Source organism: Dama dama, chromosome 26, assembly GCF_033118175.1.
Source record: "Dama dama isolate Ldn47 chromosome 26, ASM3311817v1, whole genome shotgun sequence".
In the NCBI taxonomy this organism is placed as follows: Eukaryota; Metazoa; Chordata; class Mammalia; order Artiodactyla; family Cervidae; genus Dama; species Dama dama.
The window spans coordinates 41,374,911-41,390,969 of record NC_083706.1 but is presented as its reverse complement, the minus strand read 5'-3'; positions in this window follow the sequence as shown (position 1 = coordinate 41,390,969).

The following is a 16,059-nucleotide window of genomic DNA, read 5'->3' as shown; positions in this document are numbered from 1 at the left end:
TTATCTACATAGTGCTTACTTTCCCTTAACCCAATTAAATCCAGCTCAGTTACAAATTCATTTTCATGTAAAGACAGAACCAGAGATCTCCTTGTTTTACTGCTTCGGTTTTAAAAATGCTATTTCCCGCCCCCCCCCCCCCACTCTGGGGGACCACAGATGGATCAGATGGCTCCTGAGAACCCACGCAGAAGACTTACATTTTGGAGGGGAGAAATGCAGGCTCTCTTTTTTGTTTGTTTTGTTTTTAAAGTCTTCTAAAATGATTGTGAACAGTGACTGCAGCCATGAAATTAAAAGGTCCTTGCTCCTTGGAAGAAAAGCTATGACAAACCTAGACAGCAAATTAAAAAGCAGAGGCATCACTTTCCCAACAAAAGTCCCTATAGTCAAAGCTATGGTTTTTTCAGTAGTCATGTATGGATGTGAGAGTTGGACCATAAAGAAGGCTGAACACTGAAGATTTGATGCTTTTGAGCATCCAACACCACAGTGTTGGAGAAGACTCTTGAGAGTTCCTTGGACAGCAAAGAAATGAAACCAGTCCATCCTAAAGGAAATCAGTCCTGAATATTCATTGGAAGGACTGATGTTGAAGTGAAAGCTCCAATACTTTGGCCACCTGATGTGAAGAGCCAACTTATTGGAAAAGACCTGGGAAAGATGCTGGGAAAGATTAAAGGCAGGAGGAGAAGGGGATGACAGGGGACGAGATGGTTGGATGGCATCACTGACTCAATGCACATGAGCATGAGCAAGCTCCAGGAGATGGTGAAGGACAAGGAAGCCTGGTTTGTTGCAGTCCATGGGGTCGCAAAGAGTCAGACATGACTGAGTGACTGAACAACAAGCAACTCATGCCCACAACTGTAGCAGAGATTTGCAGGTGGTGAAAAAGGTGACCCAGCAGGGAGTCAGTTGGATGTAAAAGGACAGGAGTGTAGGTATGAGGACCAAGGGAGAGCAAAGGGAGGAGGGGCAGAAAAGACTGAAAACCTGAAAGGGAGCCATTGCCTTTTCAACCCTTGCCCCCTGCGGGTGTCTATTTATTCAGGCACCAACCTGCAGGCTTCCAGAGAGGGCCAGTGAGGGAGGGAGCACCCTGTCCACTGCCCACTGGGGTGATTAAGCCCAGAAACCAGCCCCTTGTACATCGGCTGTGGGACTGCAGCCCAGAGATGAGGTTCTCACCACGCGTAACCCAGCATATACAAATCTGCCGCTTCACTGAGTTCCCAACGAGACTTTTCTTGGTGGCAGAAAAATAGAAGTGAGACTATTGGTTTGATCAGACTTCCGGCCAGTACCTAATAAGAGGTTTGAACCTCTATCAGTCTCACAAATCTCCTCGGAGGCAGAACCTGCTGGACCAAGACCTGCAGGGTATGAAGCGGGTCTCTCCCACCAGCTTGTCATCAAAGTGAGCCATTGACAGCCAGAGGGAGCTTTGTCTCCTAAGTTGAGAGGAGTGATGCTGTCCTTGCCGAGGTCCACTCTTTCAGAAGGATAGGACAGAGAGAGAAGAGGACAGAGAGAGGAGAAGTGGAGAGAGAATAGAGGAGGGAAAGGGACAAAGGGTGAGGGGGAGCACGATGCCTGAATGAAGACCCCAAGGCCCCCAGGGGCCAGGAAGGCAGAGCAACCAAACCTGGAGACTCTGAGCCGAGGTTCAGGTGGCCACTTGTCACCACAGGGGAGTTGTATCCCAAGATCACAGAGATGCCCAGATGCTCTGGCAGAAAGGGGACAGTAGCCCTTCATGGTTGCCACAGAGTATGTTAGCGACCAGGCTTCTTGGCCACCTTAATCAATCAGTTCATTCAGTTCAGTTCAGTCACTCAGTCGTGTCCTACTCTTTGCGAACCCATGGACTGCAGCACGCCAGGCCTCCCCGTCCATCACCGACTCCCAGTGTTTACTCAAATGCATGCCCATTGAGTCAGTGACGCCGCAGGGGCAGGGGCTCTGTGTTCAGCAGACTTGGGTATGGCATAAGTCCTCTTGGTGGAGGTCGCCATTAACCCCACCAAAGAGCTGGACTGGGGAAATAGACTCTTGGAGGGCACAAAGAGAACCTTAATCGATAGAAGTGGATAAGAGGCCAGATGAGAAATTCAGGTGAGGCTTCACTGGGACACGGGCTGCAGTGTGAGGGAGCAAACACAAGCAACAGGTTTCCTTGCTCATTCCCTTCGTGGGTAGGGTGGTGGGGGGAGGCAGGCTGTTCCCTTATATGGGGTGAGGGTAGGGGCAGGTCAAGGGTTAGGACCTGAGGGATGGCTTAGGTGCTCTGCCCACCATCATGGCGGTGCACGGTAACCTTCTTTCAGATCTCTAAAGAGTCCACATTCATGTAGGATGTTTGACCCAGAGCCATGAGCTCTGAAGGCCCACACATCACTAGCAGTGGAGAACTAAAGAAAATTATTTTTTTAATATCTATTTTTTTTTTTTTTTGGATGTACTGGGTCTTAGTTGTGGCACTTGGGATCTTTTTGCAGCATGAAGACTCTTACTTGCAACATGCTGACTTCTTAATTGTGGCATGTGGGATCCAGTTCCCTGACCAAGGATCAAAGAGGGCCCCATCGTTGGGAGTGCGGAGTCTTAGTGATTAGAGCACCAGGGTAGTCCGGAAAACTCATTCTTAACCACAGGTTCATGAGCCATCCATCGATCCCACGCTTCCATTGTCCCCCAGACAGTGAGAGTCCATGGGGAACAAGACTCTGAAGAGGGGCTATCTGGACTCTTAACGTGAGGCTGTCATCAGTGGCAGAGCTCCTAGCAGCCAGGTGTTTGTGGAGGACTTTTCTTCTGACCAGGTAACTCATTCCACAGGCAATCTGACCTTGTGGACCAGGTCCTGTTGAGAAATCGCCTGCAGATTACTGGCCTCTACTAACTGGTGCTGCAGGCTCCCCTGGTGGCTCAGACAGTGAAGAATCTGCCTGCAATGCAGGAGACCCGAGTTCGATCCTTGGGTCGGAAAGATCCCTGGAGAAGGGAATGGCCACCCACTCCAGTATTCTTGCCTGAAGAATTCCTCGGACAGAAGAGCTTGGCAGGCTACAGTGCAAGGGGTGGCAAGAGTCGGACAGGACTGACTGACTAATACACACACAGACACACAATTTGCAATGCTGTGAAAACTATTTAGGATTCTCCCAATTCATGTAAGGCAATATCACGAGGGGTTTTCTCTTTCTTCTATACCCACATGGGAAATAGGAGGAAGATTTCTGTGATGAAGATCTCATAGCTTACAACATTCAGTGAGTATCATTGTCACCTGAATTTCAGAAGCGTAATCTCTGTTTTCACAAATGATTGCTGTTCTTTATTTGGATCTTTTTCATCTACATAAATCCCAGGGAAAATATGCCCAAAACTACCCTTTTGGAGTACATTCTCTCCTTGGATAGTTATTCTCTCCTTGGATATTTCGATATCCTTCACCTTAGCTCTGGCCTCCAAAAGAGTGGCACTTCTCAAGACACTCCTTCACCCACCCACAAGGTAGGATAACAGGAGGGAAGTACCACTGTTGGGTGTGTGGCCTCTCAGATCCTGAGTCATCTGGGACGGGGGTGAGACAATGCTTGGGAATGTGCACTGATGCTGTCTTCCAGTTCAATTCTTGTCACACTATGAAGGTGCAAAACTGCTAATATTATCACTACAAGAAATATAACTGCACGGCAAACCCCTGCGCTGATATAAAACACGTGGGTAGAAGTCGCTGAGCTGCATGAACAGGATCACAGATAGTTCTGCTAGTGGCTTTGTCCAAGACCGAAGTTTTTACTTCAAGATTTTGTTAGCACATTTTCCTTCCTTTCAAGTTTTTGAAGAAGGGTTTTGAAGAATTTACTGTCAAGTTGAGCTGCATTTAGTATCATAACCTCACCATCTACTTTCCGAATCACTGATAGAGTGCGTGGAAACCCCCCACCCCGTGCCCCTCGCACCCCCACCCCCACCAAGCAGAAATGCTGACCTGGGGCAGGTCCACGAAACTGTCTACTTGGAAACCTGCTTATATTCAGCTTGGACTCTGCAGACCAAGTGCAAGGCAGGACATCTGTCTCGCTGGGTACTAACAGGTTAAAGTATAGACGTAGAGCCCAACAAGGTCACTTCTCTAATAAAAAAAGTTCTGCATCTAGACCAATGAGTCGGGGCACCAGTCCCTGCTCAGGAAGAGGCTCGCACCCGCCCCGGGGCCCCGGGTGGAGCCGCGCAGCGGAGTCCCAGAATCGGGAAGGAACCGCGCCGCGGAGCACGGGGATCACGAGTGTAGCCGTGGAAGGAACCTCGGCAGCGCGGATGGAGCCGCGCCGCGAAGCCCCGGGATCTGGGAGGAGCCCCGCCTCGGGGCCTGGGGGCTGGGGACGGAGACAGCAGCTGCGGCTTAGACAAGAGCAATCAAGCACATTTCGGCCAGGAGCGCGCCGCCGAAGCCTCCTGGGCACCCAGGTCCGCTCTGCGTTTGTAACTTAACGTGGCCGTAAAAGAGCGCTGGTCTTTCAAGGCCAGGCAGAAGTAGGGACCAGAAGAGTCTCTGTAGCACAGCTCGGGGCGGGAGGGTGTGCTTTTCTGGGCGGGTCTGGGTCCCTTCTCCGCGGGAAGGCCGACTGGTCCCAACCCGCCCGGCTCCAGGGCTCCCACTTCCCAGGGGCGGTCTGGAACCTTGGGGGGTTTCAACCGCATTTCCTGCCGCCTCCTGGCCCCCTCTTCTCCCAGCGTCACCTCCCAAACTCCCGGCATTACTACTTCACCCAAGGGACCCCTGTTCTGGCCCGGAGAGCCCGCAAGAAGCCGGGAGGAGCCTCCGAGGAGCAAAGGGGCCGAGGGAAGGGAAAGAGGAGGGGGCGGCGGCGACACCCTGCAAGAAGTTTCGCGAACCCCGGCGTACACCACCCCCATCCCCTTTCCGGGTCACAACCCATCCAACCTCCTCGCGTTCCCCCGCCACCCCCCGCGCAGCTTCATCCCCGAACTCACCGCTGGACGTCCCCCTCAACCTGCAAATCAGAAGCAAAACGAGGAAGCCAAGACTGGTCTTGGAGCCACCCATCTCTCCCTTTGCCACCTGGATCCCAATTTTGCAGGAGTGCGAGGCTGCCAAGTCAGAACCGGCGATCCTCTGCCGCTAGCCCGCAGCTGCCTCTGGACCTCCGCCTGGGCGCTGACTGCCTGGGCAGCCGCTCTGCCGACAGGCCCCGCCCCTGACTTCCTAGAAGTAACCGCGAGGAGGCTCCGCGCCGGGGTCGGGGATGGGCCTTGCGGTCACACCGGGCGCCCTCACTCAGGCGCCCGCTTTCCTGTAAACCAGCCGACCCAACTGTTTACACTGGGCGCCCAAGGCACCGGTTACAGGAGACCGCAACGCTCCTGTTCCTTCAATTCATTTCAGTTCATTGGCTCAGTCGTGTCCGACTCTTTGCGACCCCATGGACTGCAGCCTGCCAGGCCTCCCTGTCCATCACCAACTCCTGCAGTTTACTCAAACTCATGTCCACTGAGTCGGTGATGCCATCCAACCGTCTCATCCTCTCTCGTCCCCTTCTCCTCCCGCCTTCATTCTTTCTCAGCATCAGGGTCTTTTCCAATGAGTCAGTTCCTTGCATCAGGTGGCTAAGTTTATTAACATGTACACCTCATGTATATATGGGAGATACCCAGGGGGCTCCCCTCAGGTTCGATCCCTGGGTTGGGAAGATCCCCTGGAGAAGGAAATGGCAACCCAATCCAGTATCCTTGCCTGGAAAATCTCATGGACAGAGGAGCTTGGTGGGCTGCAGTCCATGGGGTCACAAAGAGTCGGGCACGACTGAGCTACTGAACAACAACGATAGAAACTAAAGTTAAAAGGTATAAAAATTAATGGAATTTAGATAAAATTGGTATATTTAAATGGTTTATGGAAAATGGTTAAATCTCTTGTTTAATTATACTATGGGATAGACATGTTTCACTGGAGAATAGTTCTTCTGCCAGGTATTTTAAGAGATATAGATTGTCACCTAGGAGATAACAACTAAATGTACTAACCAATAATATTACCTGAGCCGTACAAGTGAAGAAAAACAAAACAAAACTGGGAACTAACATACAAGGACTCATAAAAATAGTGATTTTGCTTTGGGTGTAATTTGTAAACTCAAAAGCATCTTTGCTAAATACTTTGTATAAACCTTTGAAGGCACGGTAAGTTAAACTCTAAAGTTCTAAAACAGACAGCAAAAGACATTTCAGTTTCGTTAAAGAGCTTATCACTGATTTTCATATCTTTAGGTGACAGAACTGTTCTTTGGAAAACTATAAAAGCAACTGGCTTTCTCTTAGAAATCTCTTACAAACCAAAATGTAAATACAAGCTGCAAGGACTGAGACTGAGCCAGATTAGCTCCATCAGACATGACCTGAAACCAAGGGGGAAAAGTGGCGGCTTTAAAATTAAAAGCGCTGGGAATGTTCTCTTAACCAGACCTTACAGATAGCAAAGCCTTGGTCATCTGAGCAAACAACGTAAATGTACTTCAGCTGTTCTTTGTAAACTAATAAGGTTATATCGTAATACCCGATTAATGGTTAAGCTTTTAAGTGAAGCTATGAGATCTGTGGTTTTGCCTGTATATTTCTGTGTACACATTATACATATGAGATATCTCTACTTCTAAAATGTTTTATCAAAGTTAGATTTATAAATAGCTATTTAATTTTAATAAACAGCACTTACATTTAAAGACAGTGGCTAAAGTGACTTTCAGGTTCATGTGAACTGGGAAATATTCAATATTAAGTTGATATCTGGTATTAATGTTTGTTTATCTAATTGATATAGATATGTCAAAAGTCATCAAAATTATGTAACTCCTTATTGTACCTAGATTTAATACCTAAGACCTTACTATATCTGTTTTAAGAAAAATGATATGATGAAATCTGAAAGTAAATGTAAATGAGATAAAATCATTGGGATAAACTCTTTAAAATAATTATATTTTAGAAGTGTCTACCTAAAATAATCTTTCTAGATATTTGATAACTGAGTTTGAGCAAGCTCCAGGAGTTGGTGATGGACAGGGAAGCCTGGCATGCTGCAGTCCATGGGGTCGCAAAGAGTCGGACACGACTGAGCAACTGAAATGACTGACTGACTGAAAGTCCCAGGACTGGTTTAAGTTACAAAAGTTTATTGAATAAAAGATACTGAGACATCAATTACTAAATTAAAAAACTAAAGGTATTTAGAAATATCAATAAAAATGTTGGTATCACATCGAGGTGTTCTCTATAAGAGAACAAAAGTTTTGAAAACTTATCACTGGTGTTTATGATAACCAGTCTATAAAATGCCAGTGTAAAAGACAATTCGTTGCTTAATTCTTAGCTTTTACTAAAAACTAAGGTTTTCAGTGTTGAGGATTCTAATTTAAACATGTCAGTAAAGCTATAAGGAATAATACAGTAACATTTCAGTATATAGGAAGAAGTAAAATATGTTTTCAGTTCAAAAAGTTATGAGAAATGAGATTACATTTTCTGGAGGAAAAAAATTAGCTGGTTGATCATACTTAGATGGGAAAATAAGAGACAGGATGAATACAGAAAGTGATGAGAGATTATGCAAAGGAACCCTGAGGAGGAAATAATTTTATACACAGTTAGGAGAACAACACTTAGATTGAAGCTACCTAAACGGGTCTGTCGAGGAAGCTGACGCGAGGCTGGGTCCGGTCTCTGCTCAGAGCGCTCCTGCTCGAGGGCAAACCGCAGGGTGTCTGCCCCCTTACGTGGGCCATGTTTGTGTTCACTGCTTTGTGACCTTGGTGCAGTGAGTGAGTGCTGTTTCAGTCACCTATGATCCTGCTGTGTTTTAAAACTTTTAAAAATATTTCTAACAAGCTTCCCAAATAGCAAAATCTAACTAAAGCTCCTTTAGTCTCCAGCTGACTCAGGGATGCTTCAAAAAAACATCTCTGAGACATCTCAGAGAGAAATACTAAATTAAGCTTATTTTTAATTCAAAACATTGTCAAGTTATTGAAGGTAAACTTTAGGTTGTAATGTATAGATAAATGTCATTAATATAGATATTCCAAAATTTATCCCTAATATCTGATATGTCCTGATATAATGGTATCAGTCATAATTCTGGTTATTATCCTAAAAGGTTATATGTTACAGAAATATCCAACTTTCCTGCTAACTACATTGTATTCAAATTTTTAACTATACTATTTTATTTTTATTTTTTTAACTTTTTATATAGGAATTTTAATGAAGAATACCAATAAATTTTAAAAATTAGAACAACTCTTAGAAAAATGTTACCAAACTTACAAAAAGGAAGAGAAGTCAACAGCCTGAATTCAGATGCGTTTTTCACAAAGTTTCACAAAACATTTTTCACAAAGAAGTTTTTTACAAACTGCTGTCCCAGATGGTTTCTTTAGTGAGTGAAGCCATGAAAACTGATATGTTTCTACCAAACATTTAAGGAAAAAATAAGTCCAATCTTTTGCAAGGTTAAAATTTTAGAAGAGGGTACACTCCCCTGTGCTTTTATGAAATTAGCAAAACTTTGAAACCAAAACTTAACTAGGAGAGAATCAGAAAAGAACATTACAGGCCAATTCACATATGAACTTGGATATAATTAAAAATGAACAAAATATATAATGAATAAGATATTATTACCAATTGGTTTAGATCAAGAATGGACAAAAAAATAAAGAATGGACAACTGCTTTAATAATAGGGGGTAATTTCATATTGCTAAAAATATTCAGTTCATATTTAGTTTTCATATTGTTAAAATATTATTAAATACTTATTTAATAATAGAATATCAATTCACATGATTATCTCAACAGTTGCAGAAAAAACATGATAAAATTCATTTACCAGTCCTGTTGAAACTCTTAATCAATTTACATCATTTATAATCCACCCCCCAAACTTCTGAGATTAGAAGAGAACTTCATTTTGGTAAAAAATATTCTGATTTTAAAAAACCCACAAAAATTTTTAGTAAACATCATACCTAATAATCAGACCTAATAGTTAAAAATAGACTTTCCCAGTGGCTCAGGGGTAAATGCTTCCCCAGTGGGTTAGCGGTAAAGAATCTGCCTGCCAACTCAGGAGACTCATACGAGCTCAATCCCTGGGTTGAGAAGATCTCCTGGAGGAGGAAATGACAACCCACTCCCATATTCTTGCCTGGAAAATCCCATGGACAGAGGAGCCTGGCAGGCTATAGTCCTTGGGATCTTTTTTTTTTTTTTTACAGTGGGTTTTGTCATACATTGATATGAATCAGCCATAGATTTACACGTATTCCCCATCCCGATCCCCCCTCCCACCTCCCTCTCCACCCGATTCCTCTGGGTCTTCCCAGTGCACCAGGCCCGAGCACTTGTCTCATGCATCCCACCTGGGCTGGTGATCTGTTTCACCATAGATAGTATACATGCTGTTCTTTTGAAATATCCCACCCTCACATTCTCCCACATCTGTTCTGTATTTCTGTGTCTCTTTTTCTGTTATTACTCAGCCGTTAAAAAGAATTCATTTGAATCAGTCCTAATGAGATGGATGAAACTGGAGCCCCTTATACAGAGTGAAGTAAGCCAGAAAGATAAAGAACATTACAGCATACTAACACATATATATGGAATTTAGAAAGATGGTAATGATAACCCTATAACTATACTATTTTAAATTTGTCCTTCATAGACTATTATAATTTTACATTGCTTGTACAAAATAGAGATTTTCAAAAAGACTCATGAAAAGAACGTGTTTAAACAAATGTAAGTTTCTGATAACCTTTAGGTAATGCCACTAAATTGGGTAACAAATGGCACACTATAACAGAAAACCTGACTAATTCCTGCGGATCAATAGGAATTAAGTACATGAGACTAAATAAATCAATAAATATAATTTATAACTTTGATTTTAGGAAACATACTAACTTGAATCTGTTTTCCGGCAAACCTTTTTCTCTAATCCTGTCACAAGTTGATATATTAAGCCTTTGTAAACAAAGATGAAACATTTAACTTTTTCTCTCTACCTGATTCTGGCAAAATTTGGATTCTTCAGCTGGCTCTCCTATGGATTTGATGGTTTGTTGCAACTTGATTACAACTAGTGATACTAACCTTTGTTTTAATTTATTTTTCGTTTCCAAATTGTTTATGCCTGTGTCTCTGCTACATTACGTATATTCTGTCTATTTTATAAGATTGTTGTCTCTTAGCGTGTATAATCAGGCTGCCAACAAATTAACAGTGACTTAAAACAATCAAATATTTAGTTCTGTATGTGATCTCTAATTATAATAGTGTGACTCTAGGTGTGGGAAAAGAAAAGAAGGGAACTATCTCCTGGATCACAATAAGCTAAAAGACAGAGGATCCAGAAAATCTTTTGTGTCTATCAATGGGCCTAATTCAGAAACTAATACCTGGAGTGATATATCAACGAAAACTTTCACCTGACCTGGGATGAGCCTCCCAGCACTGTGGGACCAAAATTGGTCATGAAATGTCTCCCAAATATTGGTCAAATTTCAGACTAAGAGAAAGGACTGAAATGAAATATTTCCTGCTATGTCAGTACACAAGGATGTCACAGTCATCAGCCCTCCAGAGTACTCAGGAGGGAAAAGAACACCTGTGTGATATGGCAGGAATCAGGCTGCAGCCTCTTGCTACTGGGAGCCCTGAGGAACTGGGAAGGTGAAAACACAGACAATTGGCCTCAGAGAGCTGAGATGCATATGAAAGGAATGATTTCAGTGAGCCCAAACTCTTGCATCTTCCCATATATAGAAAAGCACTAAATTCCTTAACTTGAGATATCTAGTTTTCTTTAATTTACAAAAATACTTTGGATGTTCAGACTACCTGCCCTTTGTTGCAAACTGCTACATAACCTGACTCCTCCCCGCAGCCTTCTCGAAGAGTTCTCTTGAGGCTACTTCAGATGCTACTTCCAGGACTTAATGTCTTAAAAATTTCCACCAAATATAACACGGCTCTCAACTTTTAGGTTGTGACTATTTTTTAAGTTGACAAGGGTCAATTGATTTTCAAGGGGCTACCAAGTCAAGTCCTGGGCAAAGAAGAGTGTTTTCAGCCAAAGGTGCTGGGGCAACTGGAGAGTCACATGCAAAAGAATGAGGTTGACCCGCCCCCTTACACCATATACAAAATTAACTCAAAATGGATCATAGACATACAGTTAAGAGCTAAAGCTATGAAAGTCTTAGAAGAAAAGATGAGTGAATCTTTGCCTTTGCATTTGGAAGAAATCTTCTAAAATACAATATAGACACAAATGACAACAGAAAAAAAAAAAAACTTTCAAAATTAAAAAAAATTGCAGTTTAAAGGATACCATGAAGAAAGTGAAAAGACTATCTTCAATGAGAGAAGATATTTGCAAGTCATTTGTCTAGTAGGGCTTCCCAGGTGGCTCATTGGTAAGAATCAGCCTGCCAACTCAGGAGACACAAGTTCAATCCTGGATCAGGAAGATTCCCTGGAGGAGGACATAGCAACTCACTCCAGTATTCTTGCCTGGCAAATCCCATGGACAGGGGAGTCTGAGGGTCTACAACCATAGGGTCGCAAAGAGTCAAAGACAAAGGAGCGACTGAACAGGAGAACCAGCGCACATATATCTGGTAAGTGACTGACATCTAGAATAGATAAAGAACTCACACTCCATAATGTGTGTGTTCTCTGGACTAGCTCCCAGCGAGGACCCATGGCAGGTGATCTAAAAAGTGCTTATGAACCACAACGGATTCAATGACACTCTGCCACATCTTACATCATTCTAGTCTCAAAATAACTTTACCATGAAAAACTAACTTTTTTGTTTTTGTTATAAACAAGTGGACTAGAACATTTCATTTAAGTCATAAAGAAGTAGATCGACTTCATTTAAGTCAAAAGCAAGCGGAATTGAAATCAGATCAAACCAATACACAACAGACATTCCCTGTGGGAGGCAGTGTGAAGTTAGGGGTGCTGGGGAAGACCGCGTGCCTGGGACCCTGGAGGTTCAAGGTGAACTTGGAACCACCGTGGGGGAGGAGCAGAGAGGGGCTGTCCCTAGAGAGGCGGAGTGATGCCCTAGCCTTCGGACATGTCCCAGACTTGATCACAGACCTCCTGGAAGGGCGGTGGGAGTAACGGAACAGTCGGAAGAATAAATGGCCTGCTGCCATGTATTTTATTTACCTCATCTCTTTATTTAGCTGCCCTTATAAGGAATGCCATCCAAGAAGGACTGACTTGTGGCAGCTGGTCAGGTGGCCAGGGAAGAATCGCTTTCGGACACGCAGGAGAGGATAGCAGAGAGAAGAGAGTGGCGGGGCCCGAGCGCCGGGAACCTCGGCCCCCGCAGGACCGAGAAGTCGCCCGTGGCTCCTCGGCCGGCCCCCGTCCCAGGTCCCGGGTCCGAAGTCACTCCGGCTTACCGGAAAGAGCCTCTTCATCACCCCGCACCCCGGACACTTCCTTACAGAGACTCACTCACTGGCCGGGCGGGCCTCCCGGGGGCGCCGTCCCGCAAGCGCGGCACCTCCGCCGGGGCCCCTCTTCCGCGCCCGCCCGGGGATCCCCTCTCCAGCGAAGCCGCTCCGAACGCCGCCGGCCGAGCTCCCCGAGCCGGGGCCGCGGGGCGTCTGGCCGAGATTCGAAAGAGCGAGTGAAACTGAAAACCCCGAGGAGAGTTTCGGAACGTCTCTTGTGGTTGCGAACTGTAGAGTTTCAACCTGCGCTAGAGAGACCTTGGCTGGACCGGGCAAGCGAGAACCGCGCCCCGCCGATCGCAGGAGCCGGGTGCGGAGGAGGAGAGGGCGGTGAGAACGAACGCAGGGCGGCCCCCAAAACTGTTCGGTCTTCTCCCGCCACCCCGAAGCCAACACCCGGGAGACCGCGGGGTTGAGCCACCTGCGCGGCTGACATCCTGCGGGAGACGCGTAGCGCAGGGGAGGGGGCTGGGAAAGGCGGGAGGGGCCGCTGCTGCTTGACTCGGGAAAATCCGTCCATGTTTGGCGGTGAGCTTGCTCCTCCGGAGCCCTAGGAGGACTTTGCAACTTGCGGATGAGCAAACGGTAATAAATTACCGACTATTCTGGAGCTCGGCTCCAACAGGACTATTGGACTCTTGCACACTCTCCTCCGATATGGCAGACCTGGGGGGGGGGGGTCGGCCGCTGCTGGTTTGATTAACAGAAGGGAATGACAAGCCACTCCAGTATTCTTGCCTGGAGAATCCCATGGACAGAGGAGCCTGGCGGGCTACACAGTCCAGGGGGTCGCAGAGTCGGACACGACTGAGTGACTAACATGGAGTGAATCGTAATCATCACAGAGAAAGGTTAGGATGGAAAGTGGATGTAGGAGAAAAGAAGGGATAACTGAGCAGGAGACTGCGGCGGCGGTGGAGCGGGGGTGAGGAGGAAGTGAGTTCACAGAAAGATCTGAGGAGGAAGTGGCTCCTGGAGTGAGCAGGAGAGCCAACAAAACGTGGGCTTTTCTTGCTCACACCAGAAAAGGGATTTTTTGGAGGGAGGATAGTTGTTCAAAGTGAATTTGGCTTTGTAATGTCATGACTATGTTTTTTTTAAATGAGTAATTACATTTGAAACTTGAGAAATACTTCCTGGGCATAAGTGTTACTTTTCTTGTTTTTCAGCAGGGCTTCCTCAGTCTAGGGCTGAAGACTTTGGGTGGTGCCAGGAGGGAGAGGTATAGACACACCCCGGGCTACCTTTTCCGGTCATGCTCCTAAAACTGCAGGGAGGAAAGTCACTGGCTCACACCACAGGTCATCTTTTGCTGATACTGCTGCTGACCGGAAGCCAGGAAGACTCTGGGCAGTGAGTGTCCTGGATCTGGGGCTCTGGTGTGGGAGTGGGGGATGTGAGAAAATGGGGAGGGAAGGGGCTTCACCCTGGTGGGCGCCTGTCCACCTGCTCTTAGGATGGTGAGGGTGTGGTTTGGCTGGACTGGCTGCCCGGGAGGTGACACCCTGCCTTCCGGGACCCCGCCCAAGGCAGCGTGCCTCGGCCTGTGCTCCTGGAGCCGCTTTCCCTCTCCAGCCAAGTCCCACCTCCTACTCCAGTAAAACTTTCCCAATGCCTAGGGACCCATCGAGAATGTGGCATGTGTCCTATGACATGTTTGTTCCCATTCTGTTGAAAGTCTTGTCTGTTCAGATAGATTTTAAGTCTCTAGAAAGCAGACACTGTCTTCTGTTTTGCTACCTCACAAGCTGGCGTGTGCCTGCTTAGTCACTTAGCTGTGTCTGACTCTTTGACACCCTACGCCTGACTGTAGTCTGCCAGGCTCCTCTGTCCATTCTCCAGGCAAGAATCCTGGAGTGGATTGCCATTTCCTCCTCCAGGGGTTTGAACCTGGGTCTCCTGCATTGCAGGCAGATTCTTTACTGCCTGAGCCACCATATATCAGAGAAATCTTCCTACTACTAGTATATGGACAGAAAAGATCCACGGTGGCACCAAAGTGTTTAACTAAAGCTCAGACAGTTAAAGGTGAGACAGGACTGAGGATGCAGCAGAGGGAGGGGTCTGGGATAGAGACCCCTCCCTCTGCAACCAGGCTCTGGAGTGGAATCTCCCAGACGCACCTGTGGTTTTCTCTCACAGATGCCCACTCTCTGTGCCTCGACCTCACTGTCAAAAAACAGTCCAGACCGGGTCAGCCCTGGTGTCAAGTCCAGGGCTCCGTGGACACAAAGCCTTTCCTCCAGTATGACAGTGACAGCAACAAGGTCAGACCTTTGGGTTTCCTGGGGGAGGAGGTAAACAACACCAAAGCGTGGACTGAACTGAGCCAAATGGTGGGAGAAGCAAGAAGAGAGCTCAGGATGGTCCTGCCTGTCATCAAACTAAACTGGACAAAAAGGAGATGAGGGTTAAGTATGGGAGGGGGTGGGGAGCTGGAGACAGCAAGAGAAGGGTAGGGGTGGAGTGCATGCAGGGAGGTCCTTCCTGTGAAAAGACTGAACACAATCCAGGCTTAGAGACCCGGTGGACCTGATGGGTAAGAGGGGGAGGTCATGGTCAGAAGATCACGGGACCCTAGATGTGCAGACACACTCTACTGGCTGGGGAGGATGGACTGTGGACAGTTCAGAAGGATTCATTGTGTGTGGGGGGCGCAGGTCCTCCCTCCCTGCAGATCAGGCTGTGTTGTCAGCGTGAAGCCCAGCAATGCTCTGGTGCATCCTTGCTCTTCAGCATCAATGGATGGACAGCCCTCCTCCTTGAGACCATGAGCATAACCTGGACAATCATCGATCCTGGAGCCACAGGCCTCAAGGAGGAGTGGGAGAACAGCCAGGAGCTGGCAGAGTACTTCAGGAAGATCTCAGTGGGAGACTGCAGTTATTGGCTTAGGGAATTCCTGGAACACTGGGAGAACATGCTGCTCCCAGAGCCCACAGGTAACTGAGTCGGGTGTGGGGGAGGTGGGGGAGGTGGTAGCTCTCTTCAAAGGTCTACTGCCTTCATGTGTGGATATGAGCACATATGTTTGTGCAACTGAAAATATGATGGATGGAGAGAACGACTGATCTCTTGGTGGACTTCTTTTCTGGAGAGTCAGTGATGGGCATAGCACAGAACTTGCCAGCATCCTCCTTTCCCAGCCCACCTCCCTCAGCACAGGAGCCCCCTTCCTCATTAACCAATGACCCAGTCCCCTGGCACTGCTCGATGCTCCCCAAATCTATATATGCATTATGTTTCCAGGCCTTCTCTCCCCGCTGTTGCACTGATCCTTTAACCAGCTCCAGTGTCACTTAATGAAGCCCTTATTCCTTCCCAGACAGAATTAAGTACCCCCTCAAAAAGAACTCCTCACAGTAAACATGTCCACCTGAAAGATAATCAGATGGACGTTTGTGTCTGACTGACTCAGACAGTAAAGAATCTGCCTGCAAGGCAGGAGACCCGGGTCGATCCCTGGGTTGGGAAAATCCCCTGGAGTAGGAAAT